We start from the raw sequence: 25497 nt of genomic DNA, 5'->3' as shown, positions 1-25497 counted from the left end.
TTCTCTGTTGGAATTTTTAGGGTCACTTATATATACTATCATATCATCTGCAAAGAGTGATATTTTGACTTCCTCTTTTCCAATTTGTATCCCCTTGAACTCCTTTTGTTGTCGAATTGCTCTGGCTAATACTACAAGTACTATGTTGAAAAGGTAGGGAGAAAGTGGGCAGCCTTGTCTAGTCCCTGATTTTAGTGGGATTGCTTCCAGCTTCTCTCCATTTAACTTGATGTTGGCTAATGGTTTCCTGTAGATTGCTTTTATCATGTTTAGGTATGGGCCTTGAATTCCTGATCTTTCCAGAACTTTTATCATGAATGGGTGTTGGATCTTGTCAAATGCTTTCTCTGCATCTAACGAGATGATCATGTGGTTTTTGTCTTTGAGTTTGTTTATATACTGGATTACTTTGATGGATTTTCGTATATTAAAGCATCCCTGCAACACTGGAATAAAACCTACTTGGTCAGGATGATTGCTTTAATGTGTTCTTGGATTCGGTTAGCGAGAATTTTATTGAGGATTTTTGCTTTGATATTCATAAGAGAAATTTGTCTGAAGTTCTTTTTGTTGGATCTTTCTGTGGTTTAGGTATCAGAGTAATAGTGGCTTCATAAAATGAGTTGGGTAGAGTACCTTCTACTTCTATCTTGTGAAAAAGTTTGTGCAGAACTGGAATTAGATCTCCTTTGAAGGTCTGATAGAACTCTGCACTAAACCCATCTTGTCCTGGGCTCTTTTTGGCTGGGAGACTATTAATAACTGCTTCTATTTTTTAGGGGATATGGGACTGTTTAGAAGGTCAACTTGATCCTGATTCAACTTTGGTACCTGGTATCTGTCCAGAAATTTGTCCATTTCGTACAGGTTTTCCAGTTTTGTTGAGTATAGCCTTTTGTAGAAGGATCTGATGGTGTTTTGGATTTCTTCAGGATCTGTTGTTATGTCTCCCTTTTCAGTTCTGATTTTGTTAATTAGGATTTTTGTCCCTGTGCCCTCTAGTGAGTCTAGCTAAGGGTTTATCTATCTTGTTGATTTTCTCAAAGAACCAACTCCTCGTTTGGTTAATTCTTAGAATAGTTCTTCTTGTTTCCACTTGGTTGATTTCACCCCTGAGTTTGATTGTTTCCTGCCATCTACTCGTCTTGGGTGAATTTGCTTCCTTTTTTTCTAGAGCTTTTAGATGTGTTGTCAAGCTGCTAGTATGTGCTCTCTCCCGTTTCTTCTTGGAGGTACTCAGAGCTATGAGTTTCCCTCTTAGAAATGCTTTCATTGTGTCCCAAAGGTTTGGGTACGTTGTAGCTTCATTTTCATTAAACTCTAAAAAGTCTTTAATTTCTTTCTTTATTCCTTCCTTGACCAAGGTATCATTGAGAAGAGTGTTGTTCAGTTTCCACGTGAATGTTGGCTTTCTATTATTTATTTTGTTATTGAAGATCAGCCTTAGTGCATGGTGATCTGATAGGATGCATGGGAAAATTTCAATATTTTTGTATATGTTGAGGCTTGTTTTGTGACCTATTATGTGGTTAATTTTGGAGAAGGTCCCATGAGGTGCTGAGAAAAAGGTATATCCTTTTGTTTTAGGATAAAATGTTCTGTAGATATCTGTCAGATCCATTTGTTTCATCACTTCTGTTAGTTTCACTGTGTCCCTGTTTAGTTTCTGTTTCCATGATCTGTCCATTGGTGAAAGTGGTGTGTTGAAGTCTCCCACTATTATTGTGTGAGGTGCAATGTGTGTTTTGAGCTTTACTAAAGTTTCTTTAATGAATGTGGCTGCCCTAGTATTTGAAGCATAGATATTCAGAATTGAGAGTTCCTCTTGGAGGATTTTACCTTTGATGAGAATGAAGTGCCCCTCCTTGTCTTTTTTGATGACTTTGGGTTGGAAGTCAATCTTATCAGATATTAGGATGGCTACTCCAGCTTGTTTCTTGATACCATTTGCTTGGAAAATTGTTTTCCAGCCTTTCATTCTGAGGTAGTGTCTATCTTTTTCTCTGAGATTAGTTTCCTGTAAGCAGCAAAATGTTGGGTCTTGTTTGTGTAGCCACTTTGTTAGTCTATGTCTTTTTATTGGGGAGTTGAGACCATTGATGTTAAGAGATATTAAGGAAAAGTAATTGTTGCTTCCTGTTATTTTTGTTGTTAAAGTTGGCATTCTGTTCTTGTGGCTGTCTTCTTTTAGGTTTGTTGAGGGATTACCTTCTTGTTTTTTTCCTAGGGCATTGTTCCCATTCTTGTATTGGTTTTTTTCTGTTATTATCCTTTGAAGGGCTGGATTCCTGGAGAGATAATGGGTGAATTTAGTTTTGTCGTGGAATACTTTGGTTTCTCCATCTATGGTAATTGAGAGTTTGGCTGGGTATAGTAGCCTGGGCTGGAATTTGTGTTCTCTTAGTGTCTGTATAACATCTGTCCAGGCTCTTCTGGCTTTCATAGTCTCTGGTGAAAAATCTGGTGTAATTCTGATAGGCTTGCCTTTATATGTTACTTGACCTTTTTCCCTTACTGCTTTTAGTATTCTATATTTATTTAGTGCATTTGTTGTTCTGATTATTATGTGTCAGGAGGAATTGCTTTTCTGGTCCAGTCTATTTGGAGTTCTGTAGTCTTCTTGTATGTTCATGGGCATCTTTCTTTAGATTTGGGAAGTTTTCTTCAATAATTTTGTTGAAGATGTTTGCTGGTCCTTTGAGTTGAAAATCTTCATTCTCATCCACTCCTATTATCCGTAGGTTTTGTCTTCTCATTGTGTCCTGGATTTCCTGGATATTTTGAGTTAGGATCTTTTTGCATTTTCCATTTTCTTTGATTGTTGTGCCGATGTTCTCTATGGAATCTTCTGCACCTGAGATTCTCTCTTCCAGCTCTTGTATTCTGTTGCTGATGCTCAAATCTATGGTTCCAGATTTCTTTCCTAGGGTTTCTATCTCCAGTGTTGCCGCACTTTGAGTTTTCTTTATTGTGTCTACTTCCCTTTTTAGGTCTAGTATGGTTTTGTTCATTTCCATCACCTGTTTGTATGTTTTTTCCTCTTTTTCTGTAAGGACTTCTACCTGTTTGATTGTCTTTTCCTGTTTTTCTTTAAGGACTTGTAACTCTTTAGCCGTGTTCTCCTGTATTTCTTTAAGGGATTTATTAAAGTCCTTCTTGATGTCCTCTACCATCATCATGAGATATGCTTTTAAATCTAGGTCTAGGTTTTTGGGTGTGTTGGGGTGCCCTGGACTGGGAGAAGTGGGAGTGCTGGGTTCTGATGATGGTGAGTGGTCTTGGTTCCTGTTAGTAAGATTCCTACATTTACCTTTCGCCATCTGGTAATCTCTGGAGTTAGTAGTTATAGTTGACTCTGTTTAGAGATTGTTCTTCTGGTGATTCTGTTACCGTCTATCAGCAGACCTGAGAGACAGATTCTCTCCTCTGAGTTTCAGTGCTCAGAGCACTCTATGCTGGCAAGCTCTCTTACAGGGAAGGTGCGCAGATATCTTGTGTTTGGACCTCCTGCTGGCTGAAGAAGAAGGCCCAAAACAGGACCTTTCTCAGAAGCTGTGTTGCTTTGGCAGTTCCCAGAAGCTTTCAGCTTCTGTGGTGCAGACTCTCACCTGTGCAGACTAAATTCCTAAGTTCCGCGGAGTCCCGGAACCAAGATGGCGACCGCTGCTCCTGAGGCTAAGGCCGCCTCCCGAGCCAGGCGGACACCTGTCCTCTGGTCCGGACGGTTGCCAGCTGTCTGCAGCCCGCAAAGGGTGCTGCCTCAGCGGCTCTGTGTTTCCGCCTGTCCCAGAAGCTGTCCGGTTCTCTGGCGCACCCTCTCACCTGTTCAGACTAATTTCCTAAGTTCCGCGGAGTCCCGGAACCAAGATGGCGACCGCTGCTGCTGAGGCTGAGGCCTCCTCCCGAGCCAGGCGGACACCTGTCCTCTCTGAGTAAATCTTATAAGCGCTTCTCTAAGTATTTTGTACTTCAAAAACAAAATATTTAAGCACTGTTTATATTTATAACTTAATATGAATTTCATAAAGCTTCTGTGTGAAATATAATATCCAGGACCTATAAAAAAGGAAACACAAGGCTAAATTCAACAACAACAACAAAAGAGCTGTTGGGAAATGTTAATTGGCTAAAAGCTCATCTTAAGCTTACCACAGGAGAACTTAACCTCTGTTTCATATTCTTAAGAGGCATGAAAATCCTAATTCCCTTCAACAATTAACTGATGAGGAATGAATAGATTTGCAGAAAGTAGATGAAGCTACTAGCCAAAAACAGATATGTTACATAAACTATGATCAATTGTTGACTCTTTGTGTTCTTGCTATTTCTCATGCAACCACAGCAGTTATTTGGCAAAAGAGACCATTAATGTGAATTCATCTTTCTTCATCTCCAGGTAAAGTTTTAACACCCTATTATGAAACTGTTGCTGTATTAATGCAGAATTGTAGGTTAGAATCATGAAAGTATTTTGCAAAAGAACCTGATGAAATATTTATTCCTTATTCTGAACAGCAATTAAATTGGTTATTGCAGGATAGTGATATTTGGCCTATTGTATGTGCAAACTTTTCAGGGAAAATAAATAATCATTATCCAAAAGACAAGTTGTTACAATTTGCCTCTATATATGTTTTTGTATTTCCTATAAATTTATGTATGCAACCCATAGGAATGCGCTTACTGTATTTACGGAGAGCTCATGTAATGGGAAGGCAGCATATGTGATTGGATCACATGTGCATTTTCTTGAGTTTCCCCCACTTCAGCACAAATAATTGAAATATGTGCAGTAGTCTCTGTTTTTGAAATGTTGAAAAATCAAGCTATTAATTTGTATACTGATAGACAATATATAGCTCATGGTTTACAATTGCTTGAAACTGTTCCTTTTTTAGATATGCTAATTCTTAAATTTGTGATTATTTATGCAAATACAACTCAATTTAAAAGAATGTACTATTCCTTAAATTTATAGGACATTTAAGAGCTCATCCTGGCCCTTCCAGTCCCGCTAGCAACGGGGTAGCAAGGGCACAGAGTCGGCTGACACCCACAAGCTACCCACAAGACCCACCACAGGATCTTAAGACCTCTGGTGAGTGGAACACAGCTGCTACTCCAATCCAATCACATGGGACATGAGACTGCAGTAATTAGGGAAGCAGAAAACCCGGCCTGATCAGGGGCACAAGTCCCTTCCGGTCCATGCCAGTACAGGGGTACCTTGGGCGTGGAGTCTGCGGACATCCGTAAGGTATACACAAGACCCTCCACAGGATCTTAAGACCTCTGTGAGTGGATCACAACTTCTGCCAGGAGACAGATTCGAACACCAGATATCTGGGCACCTTCCCTGCAAGAGGAGAGCCTACCTGCAGAGAGTACTCTGAACACTGAAACTCAGGCGAGAGCTAGTCTCCCAGGTCTGCTGATAGAGGCTAACATAAACACCTGAAGAACAAGATCTAACCAGAGACAACTAAAACAGCTAACTCCAGAGATTACCAGATGGCAAAAGGCAAATGTAAGAATCTTACTAACAGAAAGCAAGGCCACTCACCATCATCAGAACCCAGCACTACCACCCCACTGAGTCCTGGTCAATCCAACACACCCGGAAAACTAGACCCGGATTTAAAAGCATCTTTCATGATGATGGTAGAGGATATCAAGAAGGACTTTAATAACTCACTTAAAGAAATATAGGAGAACACTGCTAAACAGGTAGAAGACATTAAAGAGGAAGCACAAAAATCCCTTAAAGTATTGCAACCAAAACACGACCAAACAGGTGATGGAATTGAATAAAACCATCCAAGACCTAAAAAGGGAAGTAGACACAATACAAAAAACCCAAAGTGAGGCAACGCTGGAGATAGAAATCCTAGGAAAGAAATCTGGAACCATAGATGCCAGCATCAGCAACAGAATACAAGAGATGGAAGAGAGAAACTCAGGTGCAGAAGATTCCATAGAGAACATCGGCACAACAATCAAAGAAAATGGAAAATGCAAAAAGATCCTAACTCAAAACATCCAGAATGTAAATGAGTTAAATAACTAATAAAAAATGGAAAAAAAAAAAAAAAAAAAACATCCAGGAAATCCAGGACACAATGAGAAGACCAAACCTACAGATAATAGGAGTGGATGAGAATGAAGATTTTCAACTCAAAGGACCAGCATACAACTTCGACAAAATTATTGAAGAAAACTTCCCAAACCTAAAGAAAGAGATGCCCATGAACATACAAGAAGACTACAGAACTCCAAATAGACTGGACCAGAAAAGCAATTCCTCCTGACACATAATAATCAGAACAACAAATGCACTAAATAAAGATAGAATACTAAAAGCAGTAAGGGAAAAAGGTCAAGTAACATATAAAGGCAAGCCTATCAGAATTACACCAGATTTTTCACCAGAGACTATGAAAGCCAGAAGAGACTGGACAGATGTTATACAGACACTAAGAGAACACAAATTCCAGCCCAGGCTACTATACCCAGCCAAACTCTCAATTACCATAGATGGAGAAACCAAAGTATTCCACGACAAAACCAAATTCAAGCATTATCACTCCACAAATCGAGCACTTCAATGGATAATAACAGAAAAAAAACAATGCAAGGACGGGAACAACACCCTAGAAAAAACAAGAAGGTAATCCCTCAACAAACCTAAAAGAAGACAGCCACAAGAACAGAATGACAAATTTAACAACAAAAATAACATGAAGCAACAATTACTTTTCCTTAATATCACTTAATATCAATAGACTCAACTCCCCAATAAAAAGACATAGACTAACAAACTGGCTGCACAAACAAGACCCAACATTTTGCTGCTTACAGGAAACTAATCTCAGAGAAAAAGATAAACACTACCTCAAAATGAAAGGCTGGAAAACAATTTTCCAAGCAAAGTGTATGAAGAAAGGAGCTGGAGTAGCCATTCTAATATCTAACAAAATCGACTTCCAACCCAAAATAATCAAAAAAGACAAGGAGGGGCACTTCATACTCATCAAAGCTAAAATCCTCCAAGAGGAACTATCAATTCTAAATATCTATGCTCCAAATACAAGGGCAGCCACATTCATTAAAGAAACTTTAGTAAAGCTCAAAGCACACATTGCACCTCACACAATAATAGTTGGAGACTTCAACACACCACTTTCACCAATGGACAGATCATGGAAAAAGAAACTAAGCAGGGACACAGTGAAACTAACAGAAGTGATGAAACAAATGGACTTAACAGATATCTACAGAACATTTTATCCTAAAACAGAAGGATATACCTTCTTCTCAGCACCCCATGGTACCTTCTCCAAAATTGACCACATAATTGGTCACAAAACAAGCCTCAACATATACAAAAATATTGAAATTGTCCCATGCATCCTATCAGATCACCATGCACTAAGGCTGATCTTCAATAACAAAATAAATAATAGAAAGCCAACATTCACGTGGAAACTGAACAACACTCTTCTCAATGATAACTTGGTCAAGGAAGGAGTAAAGAAAGATATTAAGGACTTTTTGGAGTTTAATGAAAATGAAGCCACAACATATCCAAACATATGGGAAAAAATGAAAGCATTCTTAAGAGGAAAACTCATAGCTCTGAGCGCCTCCAAAAAGAAACTAGAGAGAGCACACATTAGCAGCTTGACAACACACCTAAAAGCTCTAGAACAAAAGGAAGCAAATTCACCCAAGAGGAATAGAATGCAGGAAATAATCAAACTTAGGGGTGAAATCAACAAAGTGGAAAGAAGAAGAACTATTCAAAGAATCAACCAACCAAGGAGCTGGTTCTTTGAGAAAATCAACAAGATAGATAAACCCTTAGCCAGACTCACTAGAGGGCACAGGGAAAGCATCCTAATTAACAAAATCAGAAATGAAGAGGGAAACATAACAACAGATCCTGAAGAAATCCAAAACACCATCAGATCCTTCTACAAAAGTCTATACTCAACAAAACTGGAAAACCTGGATGAAATGGACAAGAATCTAGACAGATACCAGGAACCAAAGCTAACTAAAGATCAGGTAAATGATCTAAACAGTCCGATATGCCCTAAAGAAATAGAAGCAGTAATTAATAATCTCCCAAACAAAAAAAAAGCCCAGGACCAGATGGGTTTAGTGCAGAGTTCTATGAGACCATCAAAGAAGACCTAATTCCAGTTCTTCACAAACTATTCCACAAAATAGAAACAGAAGGTACTCTACCCAACTCATTCTATGAAGCCACAATTACACTGATACCTAAACCACAAAAAGACCCAACAAAGATAGAGAACTTCAGACCAATTTCCCTTATGAATATCGATGAAAAATCCTCAAAAAAGTTCTTGCTAACCGAATCCAAGAACACATCAAAATAATCATCCATCCTGACCAAGTAGGTATCATTCCAGGGATACAGGGATGGTTCAATATACGGAAATCCATCAAGGTAATCCAGTATATAAACAAACTCAAAGACAAAAACCACATGATCATCTCGTTAGATGCAGAAAAAGCATTCAACAAGATCCAACACCCATTCATGATAAAAGTCTTGGAAAGATCAGGAATTCAAGGCCCATACCTAAACATGATAAAAGCAATCTACAGCAAACCAGTAGCCAACATCAAAGTAAATGGTGAGAAGCTGGAAGCAATCCCACTAAAATCAGGGACTAGACAAGGCTGCCCACTTTCTCCCTACCTATTCAACATAGTACTTGAAGTCCTAGCCAGAGCAATTCGACAACAAAAGGAGATCAAGGGGATACAAATTGGAAAAGAGGAAGTCAAAATATCACTTTTTGCAGATGATATGATAGTATATATAAGTGACCCTAAAAATTCCACCAGAGAACCTGATAAACACCTTCGGTGAAGTAGCTGGATATAAAATTAACTCAAACAAGTCAATGGCCTTTCTCTACACAAAGAATAAGCAGGCTGAGAAAGAAATTAGGGAAACAACACCATTCTCAATAGTCACAAATAACATAAAATATCTTGGTGTGACTCTAACTAAGGAAGTGAAAGATCTGTATGATAAAACCTTCAAGTCTCTGAAGAAAGAAATTAAAGAAGATCTCAGATGATGGAAAGATCTCCCATGCTCATGGATTGGCAGGATCAACATTGTAAAAATGGCTATCTTGGCAAAAGCAATCTACAGATTCAATGCAATCCCCATCAAAATTCCAACTCAATTCTTCAACGAATTAGAAAGGGCAATCTGGAATAACAAAAAACCTAGGATAGCAAAAACTCTTCTCAAGGATAAAAGAACCTCTGGTGGATTCACCATGCCTGACCTAAAGCTGTACTACAGAGCAATTGTGATAAAAAACTGCATGGTATTGTTATAGTGACAAACAAGTAGACCAATGGAACAGAATTGAAGACCCAGGGATGAACCCACACACCTATGGTCACTTGATCTTTGACAAGGGAGCCAAAACCATCCAGTGGAAAAAAGACAGCATTTTCAACAAATTGTGCTGGCACAACTGGCGGTTATCATGTAGAAAAACGCGAATTGATCCATTTCTATCTCCTTGTACTAAGGTCAAATCTAAGTGGATTAAGGAACTCCACATAAAACCAGACACACTGAAACTTATAGAGGAGAAAGTAGGGAAAAGCCTCAAAGATTTGGGTACAGGGGAAAAAATCCTGAATAGAACAGCCATGGCTTGTGCTGTAAGATCAAGAATCGATAAATGGAACCTCATAAAATTGCAAAGCTTCTGCAAAGCAAAAGACACCGTCAATAAGACAAAAAGGCCACCAACAAATTGGGAAAGGAACTTTACGTATCCAAAATCGGATAGGGGACTAATATCCAATATATATAAAGAACTCAAGAAGGTGGACTCCAGAAAATCAAATAACCCCATTTAAAAATGGGGCTCAGAGCTGAACAAAGAATTCTCACATGAGGAATACCGAATGGCTGAGAAGCACCTGAAAAAATGTTCAACATCCTTAATCATCAGGGAAATGCAAATCAAAACAACCCTGAGATTCCACTTCACTCCAGTCAGAATGGCTAAGATCAAAAATGCAGGTGACAGCAGATGCTGGCGAGGATGTGGAGAAAGAGGAACACTCCTCCATTGTTGGTGGGATTGCAAGCTTGTACAACCACTCTGGAAATAAGTCTGGCGGTTCCTCAGAAAATTGCACATAGTACTACTGGAGGATCCCGCAATTCCTCTCCTGGGCATATATCCAGAAGATGTCCCAACTGGTAAGAGGAACACATGCTCCACTATGTTCATAGCAGCCTTATTTATAACAGCCAGAAGCTGGAAAGAACCCAGATGCCCATCAACAGAGGAATGGATACAGAAAATGTGGTACATTTACACAATGGAGTACTACTCAGCTATTTAAAAGAATGAATTTATGAAATTCCTAGGCAAATGGATGGACCTGGAGGGCATCATCCTGAATGAGGTAACCCAATCACAAAGGAACTCGCACAATATGTACTCACTGATAAGTGGATATTAGCCCAGAAACTTAGGATACCCAAGATATAAGATACAATTTGCTAAACGCATTAAATTCAAGAAGAACGAAGACCAAAGTGTGGACACTTTTCCCCCTTCTTAGAAATGGGAACAAAACACCCATGGAAGGAGTTACAGAGACAAAATTTGTAGCTGTGAGGAAAGGATGGACCATCTAGTGATTGCCATATGCAGGGATCCATCCCATAATCAGCTTCCAAATGCTGACACCATTGCATACACTAGCAAGATTTTGCTGAAAGGACCCAGATATAGCTGTCTCTTGTGAGACTATGCCGGGGCCTAGCAAACACAGAAGTGGATGATCACAGTCAGCTATTGGATGGGTCACATGGCCCCCAATGGAGGAGCTAGAGAAATTACCCAAGGAGCTAAAGGGAACTGCAACCCTATAGGTGGAACAACAATATGAACTAACCAGTACCCCGGAGCTCTTGTCTCTAGCTGCATATGTATCAAAAGATGGCCTAGTTGGCCATCACTGCAAAGAGAGGCCCATTGGACTTGCAAACTTTATATGCCCCAGTACAGGAGAACCCCAGGGCCAATAAGGGGGAGTGGGTGGGTAGGTGATTGGGGGGGTGGGTATGGGGGACTTTTGGGATAGCATTGAAAATGTAAACGAGGAAAATACCTAATAAAAAAAAAGGGAAAGAAAACCTCGGAAATAAATCTGGAACCATAGATGCAATCATTAGCACGAGAATACAAGAGATGGAAGAGAGAATTTAAGGTGCAGAAGATTCCACAGAAAACATCGGCACAACATTCAAAGAAAATACAAAATGCAAAAAGATCCTAACTCAAAACATCCAGGACACAATGAGAAGACCAAACCTACAGATAATAGGAGTAGATGAAAATGAAGATTTTTCAACTTAAAGGGCGAGCAAATATCTTCAACAAAATTATAGAAGAAAACTTCCAAAACCTAAAGAAAGAGATGCCCATGAACATACAAGAAGCCTACAGAACTCCAAATAGACGGGCCCAGAAAAGCAATTCCTCCTGACACATAATAATCAGAACAACAAATGCACTAAATAAGAATAGAATATTAAAAGCAGTAAGGGAAAAAGTGTGGAGAGCCGTGCTGTGAGCAATCGCGTGCGTGCCGTGAGCAATCACATTATAAAATGGCACTGCTGATATAGCCCGCCGTGTGACATTTCAGCGACTGATGTGACGTGACAGCTCCTGATTTGTTGCTTGCCCTTCACCCCATTACTACGCCGCAAGATGGGCAGTGACTAGGCGTGAGTTCACTCTTGCACTTGCGCATAAGGCTTGTTTACTAGTTAGGCACAGTGGAAGCCAGCACCATCTTATAATGGCGATTGTTCACGGCACGCACGCAATTGCTTGCAGCATGGCTCTCCACATCTCCCCCTTTTTATTTTATTAAAATTTAAGGCTGGTCTAGGCCTCTGCAGTAATGTCCATCTGCTGTGGCTCCTGTCTTAAGTCATTCCTCCAATTTCACAGCCGTTCCTGTCATAGGTAACCCTATCACCACCGGGTCCTGTGTCTTAGGTTGGCCTGTGCATGAGGAAAGTTGCCCATCTCTGGATACCACAGTACTGTGTGACAGTAACTGCTAAATGACCTAGGGCAAACTCTATAAAAGAGGCCAGCCACCAATGTCAACTAATTTTTGAGCATAGATAGCCAGATTTCAGGGGAGGCCCCTTGCTCAATGGCTGAAAGTGCTTGAGCAATCACAACCTTGTCATTTGTTTGTTGGGTTCTGAGCTTGCAAACTAACCAGAGCATAAACACAAGTCCACAGCAGGTGGCAACACCAAATAAACCTACCTCCACCCATTCTTTAAAATAAGAAAAAGCAGATGAAATCCAGGAGGAGAGGCCCTCTGTAAATGACAGGTCCACTCGTGTCGAGTTGATCTTTAGAACGGCCACTCTCAGGGACTCAAGGGTCTCATCGAATCTTTCAGACCAATTTCCTGCAAGATACAAAGAAATCTGCCTAGACAGATTAGCAAACATGTAAATATTGATTTTTCCCAAAGGAGGAAATATGCATGACATCCATTTGCCAGCTCAAAGAATGGGAGCTAATAGTGGAGCAGGACTGATAGGCTAGCCCTTGTAAAGAGTGTGATGACTGAGTTACAGGCCAGGTTTTTGGCCACCAGTGAGAAAAAATGATACTTTTGTCTGGTCCTGTATCTAAAATTCCCTTAAATTGTTTCCCTTCTATAACTAACTCCAAGGATGGCCTGGAATCTAAAGGCATTATTAAGTAAGCAGAATCATTTCCAGTAGAACCAATCCCTCTGGGAACTCGAGGAATACCAGAGGAGGGAAAACAGTCATGTAGGCTTGGCAAAATTATTAGTTGAGCTATTCTGTCCCCTTGTAATATAAAAAAGACAGCTTGAAGACAAGAACAGAGAACCTGAAGTTCTCCTTTATAATCCTGATCTACAACTCCAGGGTGGACAATAAGATCTTGTAGGCTGCAAGAGCCTGCCTTGTATATCTCTAATGGAATGACAGTCCTTAGCCCAATGATATTCTTTTCCACATTTAGTACACAATCCTGGTGCTGTCCTTTTTATAGGGGTTCTGCAGTCCTTTTTTAAATGTCCTGGTTTGCCACAATTAAAGCAAAGTTTGAGCTCAGTTGAATCTGAGTGCCTCCTCCCCTGCAGAATAGCTGCTGCCAATCCAGCATTAGTAAGTGGCCCTCCAAGCTCACGGGAAACCTTTAACCAATCCTGTAACCCCTTACTCTTTCTAGGTGTAATTGCTGATCTGCATTCCTGCGTAGCTTATTCATAAACCAATTGTTCAATTAAAGGCATAGCTGCTTCTGGGTCTCCAAATATCCTCCCTGCTGCCTCCGTCATTCTGGCCACAAAGTCTGAGAAGGACTCCTGTGCACCTTGAGTAATCTTGGTCAAATGCCCCCTTGCCTCTCCCTTCTTAGAGAGTGCCTTCCATACTTTAACGGCGGCAGCTGAGATCTGAGCGTACACTCCCCAATGATAATTTGTTTGGTTAGCAGCATGCTGTCCCTTACCTGTAAGCAATTCAAACGTCCACGTTCTTTGGTCCCCTTCCATGGTGGCATTGGCCCTTACCTGCATCTGGCAAGAGTCCTGCCACAAGGCTTTCCACTCAAGATACATTCCCATACTAGGGGCTGCAGCTTTTACTACAGTCTGCCAATCACCAGGAGTCATAGCGTGATTCACAAGCCTTTCGACTTGTGCTATAGTGAAATTAGCGCTGACTCCATAATTGCAAACTGCTTCTGCAAGCTTCTTAATCTGTATATACTCTACCAGAGCATGAATATGCCCTCCCTCAGCTCCTTCAAAAACTGGGAACACTTGCTGCATTTTTCTCTGTTCCTCTTTTGAAATGAATGAATCTGAATGATACCTCTGCACATAAGGCTCTGAATGGTACCTCTGCACATAGGGCTGAGGTGCACTAGGACCCTGAAGCCGACAGTCCGGAGGCCGAGCAGCAAGCTGGCTATCGCCAGCCGCTTTTTGCCTTTTTCTGGACTGAGTAGCTCGCTTTTTATCTTGCTGGTACCTTTCTCCCTTATAACGAACTGCTTCCTCCTCCAAGTCCGTTTCTTCAGAGGAGCTAAGTCCTTCATCTGATTCTGAGCTACTAAGAGCTAGCTGCTTAAACTCGTCTAGTGGTGGGTATAAGTTCCTTCTCCTAGAAACCTCCACTGATTGATCTTTTTTTCTTTTCTTTTTCCTTTTCCTTTTCCTTCCTTCCAAACTCTCCCCAAGTATGCTTCCCTGACATGATCTTTTCCTCAGGTTTGAGACCCGTGGAAAGGCCTGTATGCTTAATTGGTGCACCATGTTTCCTCTTTGCTCCTACTCTCTCTCCCCACTTTACCTCTGATAGACTGTCTTGAATTTCATCCAAAATTCTCTGCCCTGCCTTAACCACTTGTTGCCATGTGAAAAGGAACAAAAAGGCTTCTAACACTGGAGAAAGTTCAAGGCCAGACATACCTCGTAAAGCTGTAATGTCCCGTTCTGGTTCCACCTCGTGAACGAGGGATCTCCCTTGCGCTGGTGTGATGATAGTTCCCGGGTTCCTCAGCGCCACTTATTGCCCAAGCTTTTGTCCCCGCCGGCAAGAACACACTCAGGACAACTGGAATCTTCTGCAGCAAAGCTTTTATTGCTTACTTATCAGGAGGGAAGACCCCGAACTGGGAAAATGGCGCTGTTTATATAGCCCGCAGCATGACGTTTCAGCACCTGATGTGGCGTGACAGCTCCTGATTCGTTGCTCGCCCATCACCCCATTACTATGCTGCGAGATGGGCAGTGACTAGGCATGAGTTCACTCTTGCACTTGCGCATAAGGCTTGTTTACTAGTTAGGCACAGTGGAAGCCAGCACCATCTTATAATGGCGATTGCTCACAGCACGCACGCGATTGCTCGCGGCACGGCTCTCCACATATCTTCATCACAGATTTTGGATAGCTTGGAAAAATCCATTGTGTTAAATTTACCTGTCACACCTCACCTGCCCGGGCTCAAAATAGAGAATCTGTACCTAGACGAGACCCAGAGGCTCTGTCACACATTTGTTTCATTTTTAAATGATCCATTATTCACAGTGTTACCTAAGATTACTTAAGTATCTGGTACCCAAGTGACCAAGGACAATGGCCATGGCCCCATGAACATGGGTAGCAACCTGGAGCATGATATCTGTCTTGGGCAAGGACGAAGTATAGGTAAGGAACTGCCAGCCAATCTCACCTTTCTTAGAAACATGAGGGCAACTTATGAGAGCCCATGACTCCAAGAGTCATCTCATGCCTCCTTGAATAAAGCCTAACTTTTTCAATGAGGCACCTCAGCCTGGAAGTATCTCTGAAGTTCCCCTCATTCCCATTCTCATCCATGAAAATCTTGCAAAGTATGCTTTGAGTGTCACCCAAAGCTTCACTATCCTACTGTAACAGTTTTGTGTACTCAGGAAGCACGGAGGGAATGTGCAGCATGTATTCAAGAGGCAGCTTGGTCGTAGATCTGAGGACTGCTGTGGCCATTTCCTCCAGGACACAACACTCCACCCTGCAGGGAAGCTCCCTACACTCAGGAAGTCCTGGAACTGACTAGATCCATTCTACTCTTCCCCAAAGCATGTATAAGGTGTAGGGTCTGCCAAGGAACACAGACCAGTTGAGCTGCCTGGGAGAGGCTCAGATCATTATCAATGTCTGAAAGAGCTATACTCCTGACTGTTCAGACTTGCACATGGTGCAGTGTACCCTGGGTTGCCAGCTTTTGAAAGCTGTACCCATGCTAGTGCAGGCTGTGGTAACACATGAATGAAAATGTTGGTTTTGTTAAAAACAGAAATATGTGTTTTTGTTTTAATCCCAGGTGTGAGAGATGGGACTGCTTCACAGCAGATGACTATGATTAGCCTAGCAGGGGCACGATTTTGCCAGCTGCAGGTAGTTTCTTTGCTAGCTGCATGTGATACTTGGAATTCTGGGAACACTTCAGAAGCTATATAAAGGCCCCAACAGAATGGGCTGTTTGGCCAATTGCTGGTTGGATAATGTTGGTTGCTACTTGATGTGGTTTATCTTCAGTCATGAGCAAAAGGGTTGAGAAGAAGAAATTAGATATCCTGAAGGCCAAGATAAAAGTTGTCCTGAGAAACTCAACACCCCTAATCACCAGGAATTAGTCTAACAATATCATTGCCCTCTTTCCCCTCCAACCACTTTTTCTCTCCTACTAAGTGTTAGGGAACTGAAAGGCTGGAAGAGGGTGGAAAAGGGTGGAAAGAAAAAAACTCACCAAGTAGCCAAAAGTCAGGTTACAGATACAGCTGTCTGGAGTCACTGTGTCCCTGTAAATAACCACTACCTGTGTTCCTGTAAATAATCTTAATAGGACTATTAGTCCACCAAGTTGGACTATGGTACTATCTTTACTTTGGTCTATTGTCAGTTCCCTATGTAGGGTGAGGAGACATTTGCTCACTTCTCTCCAGGAATGGTGTCACACAACAAGTTCAAAGTGACAAAAGGGGGTAAACAGCTTGGGGGTTTGAGCCAGCTTGGCCTGAGGGCAGAAAGTGAGCCTAATGGGATGGTGGCTTGAAGACTGTAACCATGGTGGCAGGTTGAGGGTGACAGCAGCCTCAGAGGGTAGTCTTTCACTCACTATCCACTTACTAAAGAAATAACACAAACCCCATCCTTTGAAGGAACTCATATTCCAGGGTTGCGAATGGGCCTGTGAAATGGAAACTTAAGGGTTCTTTGGAAAGTCAGTTGTGTTGGATGGTATTTTGCTGGACCAACACATGAAGGAATGTTTAGCTGAGGCAGACATAGGAGAAAGGATGTTCTGCTAAAACAAACACATGAAAGGACACCTGATGAAGGATTCTCTGCTAACAACACACCTGTATTGCTCTGCCTTACATTGCGCAGTTGAGCTGCATTTGTCATGACTCCATAGAGAAAACACACCAAAAATCTTCTGTTAGTGTGCTGCAGTTTCTTGTGGCTTCTGAGGACTTAGGCTGATTGGCAATGTGATGTCAGTCGAGACAGATGCACGTGCAGAGGCAAGACCCGTGAAGAACACATGATGTTTGAAAAGAGTATAAATAGGACTTAATGGACAGTGATGGAGACTGAGTTTGGCTTGATTATAGAGCTAACTGTGCAATGCTTGTTGGTCTCGAGCTTGCTGAGGCCTAGCTGCCACCACTGCTGATTCATGTTTGCTATCCCAACTCTACCAAACTAGACTGCTGATATGCCTGTAAAGTGTTTGCAAGTGAATCAAGCTGCCGATGCTGACCTGTGAACTGAACTGCCGATTTCCAGACAACACAGATAGAAGCTGCTCCAAAGACTCTTTCGAAACAGGTCCACTTCCCCCACATCCTTTCTTTTCTACTACCTCTGGTGGGTGGTGGGCTAAAATGGAGGTTAAAACATTTAAGAACCATCATTAGAAATAGGCTTTAAAAAAATTAAAGTTACAGACCTGCAACAATATGGAAGCAGTCAGCTGGGGACACAGCACAGTGGCAGAGCACTCACCTCCAGCACTACAGCAGAGGTTGCATTTTAATTTATGTGCTAAATGAAGTGAGACAGTTCTCTGGGTTCCTAAACAAAATGGGGTGATGTGTGGAAGACTGGGAGAAGCTTTAGATGAAGCAGTTGGAGAAGGACTTTCTGAAATGGCACTGGAACTGAGACAGGACAGAATTACAGAAACATTGTAGGCACTTGGGGAGGGAAAGACACTCATCACTCTGGAGTCTGACTGAAGCTCCTCACCAGGTAAGAATCAAGAATGTGGGACAGGGCCCAGGGGTTAAGAGTACTTGCTGTTCTTGCTGAGGACCCAGGATCAATTCCCAGCACCCACATGGCACTTCACAACTGACTGTAACTCCAGTTTCAGGGAGTATGGTGCCTACTTCTGGCCTCCCAGGTACCAGATATATACATGGTACACATAAGTACACATAGACAAAACATTCATACACATGAAATGAAATAAATATATTAGAAATAATTTAGAATAATTGATACTTGCTGTGAAAGCCTCCGGCACAGTTAGTCCTCCTACATAGAAGTATTTTATGTTAAGGGAATAAGCCAGGATATAATGCCAGAGTATGTGTGACCTTGGGTAGGGCCCCCTTCCTTTCCCCAGACACTGCCCCAAAAATCTAAATCACATCAGCTATCTCTGTTTACAGTAAAGCTAGCCCACTGTTCTCTATCCTTGTGAGCCAGATTTTCACCTGATGGACTGTAATACTATCAGGGACCCCTCAGGAAGCACCCAGCTATCTCATTTAGATTTCTTAGCAAGCCTTTGATAATGGTAACTTCAATCCCATGAAAATCCTATATGACTTTTTGTAAAAAACAATGAATGACATTAGATAGACAGATAGATAGACAAACACAGAGAGACAGACAGACAGACAGACAGACACACACACACACAATCTATATCCACGCTTTCTGATATATCTGATCTTTTTGAGGGCCCCTCCAGACCTTAAACCTCTATTAAGATGTTTTCATTAAAACCTGAACTCTGCTTCAAACCAGGTTAACCCTGAAATTCTTTTCAGCATTCAAGATGTGAGTCCTGGGTTAGCATAAGTATGAAGCCCCTAAGAATCTCTAAGGGAACTTCTCAGACTGCTGTGGGTGGCAGCAGGGGAGCTGTGCCTTCTTTGTCTGTACCCTCAAAATGCTGACAGAGGAAGAGTGGAATGATCCAATCCTGCAAGCCAAGTGAGAAAAAGTGAGGTTGCCAAGCCCTGGATGTCCAAAAAGGGTCAGCAGTTAAAGTGCATGGCAGGTAACTGAGAGTTCAGAGCCCCCAAATCCATGGAAATTCTGGGTGAGCCTAAGGAGCTGTCTGAGTCCAACTTCAAAAGGAGAAAACAGGAGAGCCCAGAGCAAGCTAGCTAGCAAGACTGGCCATATCCACAAGTTCTGGGTTTGATTGAGAGATCATGGAAGAGTGCTGAAAAATGACTCTGGGTATCAAACGTGGGCTTGCATATGCATGCCTACAAAAGTGTACCAGCTCTCACACGTGTACCAGCACACATTGCACAAGCACACAAGCACGTACACACACACCAGGAAAAATTAGTCTTAAAAGTGAACAGACCCATGCTGCTGGTAGTGAACAGCTTAGCATGCTGGAGAGTAATTGGGTCCACTGTGTATGTGCACTCCAAAAGCACAGTCATTAACAAATATTTTAAATTTATTTTGCAGTACAGGATTAAAAATAGTAGTGTTAACAGAAAACTGATTCATCACTGTTCAGGAACAAGCCAAATACGCTGTGAAGACAAACCCAGTCCCTTTTTTCCTGTCAGCAAAGGGGCTTTCTACTTCTAGCAATGCAGAGCTACCTCAGACATCTAGACTCAGAAACCTCCAGGCTACAGGGAAGCAAGCGAAGGCCCGAGGAACCAGATTAGCACACCGGGGGCCGCCCACAGTGATGCTGTCTGGATCCTACTGAGCACAAGACCCAAGCACGGGCATACTGGGTCAGTTCTCTCAGGAGGAAATTATAACGGACACCCCAATTCAGACCTGGGGAGCGAGGCCAAGAGCGGAAAAGAGTGGGGACCAAGGTTAGAGCCCGACACAAGAACCTCCTGAGGAACCTACTGTTTCCAGATCCCAGGACACTAACTCAGGAAGAGTTAGAGTTCCAGAACCCAGGAGCCCCACGCCCACCCCCATCAGATGGCCCGAGAGAGGGGAACCTCCTCTCACCAATGCAGGCGTCGCTATGGGAACCATTGGTGCTGAGGCCCCGAAAAGTGTGCAGCGGGGGGCGCTGCTAGGCCGCGAAGAAGAGCACGGCTCGCTTGGAAGGTGGGAGTGGGCCCTCTGTCCTCGAGGTCCTTCTCGTTCGCTACCCTCGATTCACAGGACCCTGTTTCTGCCCAGTGCGGCGAACCACTGGGAAGACTAGTCTGAGACTCAAGAATGACCGACATAATGTCGGAAGTCCCGCCCCCAAAGTTTCCCAGGAACGCCCACTACGCTGAGCGTCATTTCCCAGCTTGCAGCTCTGCCTTCTGGGAAATGCAGTTTTTTCTTTTGTTTCGGTTCGGTTTGGTTCAGTTCGATTAGGTTCGGTTTCTTTGGTTGGTTGGTTGGTTGGTTGGTTGGTTGGTTGGTTGGTTGGTTGGTTGGTTTTTTCGTTTCATTTTGGTTCAGTTTGGTTTTTCGAGACAGGGTTTCCCTTTGTAGCCCTGGCTGACCTGGATCTCACTCTGTAGACCAGGCTGGCCTCGAACTCATTGAGATCGACCTACCTCTGCCTGCTGAGTGTTGAGATTAACGGTGTGAGCCAACATCGCCTGATGAGTTTTTTTGGGGTTTTGACCTTTTTTTAATTTGGTTTATTATTAATGTTGTTGTTTTGTTGTTGTTGTTTGGTTTGTTGTTAATGTTGTTGTTGTTTGGTTTGTTGTTGTTGTTGTCGTCGTCGTTGTGTCTAAATCCCAGCAACACCCAAACCACACTTCATGTACCCTGTAAAACAGTATACATCTGTAGAAGGGACGTTCCTGTCACTTGATAGTCTTCTCTCTGGCTATCCTTAGACTGTCTCCCTCTGTCTTTTGCCAAGTCCTAAAACACCCCTCCCCCTTTTTGAACAATACCAATGACCTCATTTAAACTTGAAAACTGTGTAAAGACCATTCACAAAAAAATGACCATGTAACCTATGTTTTAGGGAAAAAACAGTTTAAGGCATAACACCTTTGATCATTCCTTTTGGAAACAATAGACATAGCTATTTGTGTCCACACTAGCTAGCCTGAATGTACTTGATTCCAATACTTTATCCATTTAGGGTCTTTGGACCACAGCTATCTGATCAGGCTTCCCGCACACAGATAGTACAAGCATTATTAAGAATACTTTAAGGAGCCTGTAGAGATGTTCCAGGGACAATTTCCAAAGTGGCCTGAACTTCTGAAGAGTCTGAGGTAATGGTGGCAGGGAAGTACCCATGATCTGCTGTTGTTTCAATCACTAGCCTTGGGATGTTGAGCTACACTCAGTTTGTGGGATCCACCAGGCCCAAGATCCCACTCAAGAGCCACCTCTCCACCTCCCAGGAGATGTGAGGTATTGGCCAAGCCTATCACATCACCATAAGTCCCTGTAGAGCCCCAGTGACATGGGGAGGTAGGCAAAGCCTGGGCTTATTAAGTGTGATTTTCCAAAGCATTCCCTAATGATCCGCTGAATTTTATTGGTGTTAGTTATAACATTTCCATTTGGTCTCTAATTTGGTTTCTATTAATTTGATGCTACCCTTTCTTTTGGTTAGTTTGGCTAATAGTCTGTCAAAAAAAAAACAGCTCTTTATTGCACAGATTCTTTGTATTCCTGACCTCATTTCACCTCATTATTTTTTCCCCGTCTTCATTAAGCCTTTCCACCTACCGATCTGGTGCATGGCTGTTATGGCTGTTTCATGCCCTGCCCCATAGGTTCTTGCTGTGCATTATTATTTTTTTGTTCTCTGACTTTGAAATGCAAACACACAAGTCATAAACTTTCCCCATAACTAACTGCCTTTGCTGTGTTTCATCACTCTCTGTGTCTTCATTATCAGTTTGACTGTATGAAATTTTAAACTTCTTCCTTGATTTTTTCAAGATTTAGTGAAGAACGGACTGTTCACTGGGGGGTGGGGAGGGGTCCTAGCACTGGCAAAGGGACATCATAGAGTAAAGATGTGAGTGGGCAACAGGCCTGTCAGTTGTCATATCCTGTGTCTCCACCCAGCCTCTCGGCTCAACACCAAAGCCGTTGGTTCTGGTTCTTCACCTCTCTTTTCTTCTCTTTTTCTCCTTAATCTTGTCTTCTGCTTTCTTTTTCTCACAAAGAACACAGTTTGGCCTCTATTGCAGCATCCCTGTGCCTCAGCCTCCCGAGAGACAGGCTGTCAGACAGCCTATCTTTGTTCTGGATGTTTATGTCCATATGATTTTCTCCTCCTCTTCCTTCTATCTACCATGCTGACGCTAACCACTAGACTCACTGTGCCCTCTCCACTTATGCCCACAATTGCTAACATGCTGCCATACCCAGTGCTGCCCGTGTTCCTTTACTCTCTTTAAAGGTGCGATTGCTGTATAACTGACTATGATTCTGTGTTCATGGTGTGTCTGCCCCTGGGTGATGATTGTTACTGTAGAGCTAAGGATAAAGCTGCTGCCCTAGACAGCAGGAAACAACCACATTGTGGTGTGGTTCCTTCTCAACGTTGCAAACAAAAGTGGACATAGGACCTAATCCACCCATAAAAATAGAGACCCACCCTTCAGTGAATTGCATCCCTTAACAAAAACCTCCTCCCCCTCCTCCTCCCCCCCTCCTCCTCCTCTTCCCCTCCCCCTCCTCCTCCCCCTCCCCCTCCTCCTTCTCCTCCCCCTCCTCCACCTCCTCTTCCCCATAAGATAAATCCTTCAACAGTAATTGGGACCCCTGAATACCCTCACCCACATGGCTCACTATCAGTCTTGGCAATGTGTTCCTCTTTTATCTGTACTCTGAATAAAATTATCTTGCTACTTTTTCTTTTAAATCTGTGTGAGCCCCTATATGCAGCTCTTTAGAGAAAAAGCTAGAACCTGAAAATACTGACCCCGACCTGACCCCTGACCCCTGACCTCTGATCCCCGACCCTGACCCCTGACCCTGACTATGGCATGGGTTTCTTTTGTGTTCATCCCTTTTCTTGGTGTTCTGTACATCTCTTATACTTCTATAGGCCTCTCTTTATGGATTCTGGAAATTTTCTGCCATGATTTTATTGAAAATAGTTTATATGGTCTTAGTGTGGAGTATTTCTTTTCTGTTCTCAGAATAGGTCTTTTTCAAGATGTCCCAGAGAGCCTGCATGTTTCATTTGTATGGCTAGTTTTATGTCACCTTGATACAAGATAGTGTCACTGGAAAGGAGGGAATCTCAGTTGAGGAAATGCCTCCATAAAGATCTGCGTGTAGGGGGCTGGGGAGGAAGTGGAAGCTGTGATCAGGATGGAAAGTAAATAAATAATTTAATTAATAAAAACAATTAAAAAGAAGAAAAAATCTATAGGGCATTTTTTAAATTAGTGGTTAATGGGGGAGTGCCCAGACCATTGTGAGTGGGGCCATCCCTCACTGGTGGTCCTGGGTTCCATAAGAAAGCAGGCTGAGCAAGCCATGTGGAAAAACCAGTAAGAAGCACCCCTCCATGGCCTCTGCTCCTGCTTCCAAGTCCCTGCCCTACTTGAGGTCCTACCTGCAATGCTTTTGATGATGAACTGCTGTTTTATGGAACTGTGAAAGAAATAAACCCTTTCCTCCCCAAGTTGCTTCAGTCATGGTGTTTCACCACAGCAATAGGAACCCTAACTAAGACAAATACTAAACATATAGAACAAAGAGGATGTATTGAGGGGTGTGTGAGAGAAACATCAAGTTACATATAAAGGTATTACTGGCCTCCAGGCCTTAATAGGCCTCCAGAGCTTCGCACAGCTGATGCCATGATGGAAGCACCATGTAGGCCTTGCAGTCCAGCATGTGGGCAATGACACCTGCCAGAATGAGAACAAAGACCTAATCCATTGCCATTCAAAGTTCGGGGACCGTCTCTGTGTGCACTAATCTTGCTTTTCAGCTTCTATCACTCCACTTGTGGCTCACTGTTCTTGGTGAGGTGTGTCAACCCAAGATATGATTTTTTAGTTTAAAAGCTCACCCTGAGAAAGGAACAGGACATCTCTGGGGTCCTGACCACCCAGGGTAGGTGCTGGCTGGTACTTTCTATTGGCTTGAACCCATGTTGAAATAGTCCATGCCTGTTCTCACAACCAAGGCAGAGCCATGAGAATAACATCTGATGGCACAATGAAACTTTAAAAGCCAGACAGGCATAGAGAAATTTCAAATTCTGAAAGACTACAACTGCCAAGTTAGGCTACTATACCCAGAAAACTGTCTAAACTGATGGAAAAATAAAAGTATTTCATGCTAAAAATGGACTTAAGGAATTTTGATCACGCAGCCAGTTCTAAAGAAGATATTGGAAGGAAGTTTTTGGTTTGAGAGATTGATAAACATAGATGCAACTAAACAAACTAGGATTGGGAAAACACCAGATATTCCAGAATCAATAAAATAGTAGGAATTAATACACATCTTTCTATAATAATTCTAAATGTTATAGAATCTCATTCTCCAACCAAAAGTTACAACTGGAGATCGGCTGCTCAGGCTTTTCCTGAGGCCTTGATGTATGGTGAAAAAACACAGTTCCTTCTCTAAACCAGAATATGCTCAGCAGAGGCAACAATGGAGTTGTGACGCTGTGTCCTGAGAACCCAGCTCCTCCCACTATTCAAGGCTATAGTTATCAGAATCAAGGTCATGTGTACTCAGTCTGTTCTTGAGATGACCGGTGTTCTCCCTGAGCAACAGCATTTGATTAGCTTCATGGTAACTTCATCTCATTGTATGATAGTTTCTGCTGACTTTGCCCCATTTCTCCCCTGAAAATAGCATATAAGATGCTATGCTTCTTCATAAGCTTGCTTGGCACAAGACATAACTTATGCAAGACCTCTTGAGCCCACCTGTTCTATCTTCTTTAATTCTTTGGATCTTCCTTCTTAGGAACCTGTCACTGAAGAGCGGTAGCTCTGTTCCAGGTCAGTTGGGTTAAAAACTCAGGATGCAATGCTGGTCAGTAAATAAAAGAACATGCTGCCAGGCCTGCCACCTGTAGAGCACTGTCTTAATTAGTGATTGATGGGCGTGGGACCAGCCCACTGTGGGTAGAGCCAGCCTTGGGCTGGTAGTCCTGGGTTCTATTAGAAAGCATGCTGTAAAAGCCATGAAGAGCAATCAGATAAACAGCATCCCTCCATAGCTTCTGCATTAGCTCCAGTTTCTTGCCCTATTTGAGTTCCTGGCCTGAGTTCTGTTGATGGTGAACTGTGATATGAAAGTGTAAGCTAACTAAGCTAACTCAAGTTGTTTTGGTCATGGTGTTTCATCAGAGGAATATTAATCCTAAGAAAAGTTTAAACAAGTTGGTTCCAGGAGTGGGGCTCCACCAAGGACCCAGAAGGAAAGGTTCTTTGTCCTTCACGATGTCTCAAGTCCCTTCCAATTCAAAGACCCTCCTTTCTCTTTCTTTATGTTCACTCCCCATTAGCTGGTTGCTTGCTTTGCCTCTTGACCCACAGTTAACTTAACTTAGCTCTTGAAGTTTTCTGTAGTGTTTCCTCAGTGTCAGCACACATACACTGTGTTCCAGAAGCAGCCAAGGTTGTAACTCTTGCTGGCAGCTGAACTTAGCAACATAAGAATC

General features: G+C 42.4%; 1 long non-coding RNA gene across 1 annotated transcript; it reads right to left on the bottom strand.

Annotated features, from left to right (window-relative positions):
* Gm37292 lies at window positions 1-21367 on the bottom strand. Its single transcript, XR_003946735.1, has 3 exons — window positions 14570-21367; window positions 12375-12523; window positions 1-4056 (listed from the first exon to the last, which is right to left on the bottom strand). It is a non-coding gene; the product is annotated as a predicted gene, 37292 (long non-coding RNA).
* Window positions 21368-25497: the final 4130 nt, after the last annotated feature.

This window comes from Mus musculus, chromosome 7, assembly GCF_000001635.26.
Source record: "Mus musculus strain C57BL/6J chromosome 7, GRCm38.p6 C57BL/6J".
Lineage (NCBI taxonomy): Eukaryota > Metazoa > Chordata > Mammalia > Rodentia > Muridae > Mus > Mus musculus.
The sequence above is the reverse complement of the archived record's forward strand: the minus strand, read 5'-3'. Positions and strand labels throughout refer to the sequence as shown.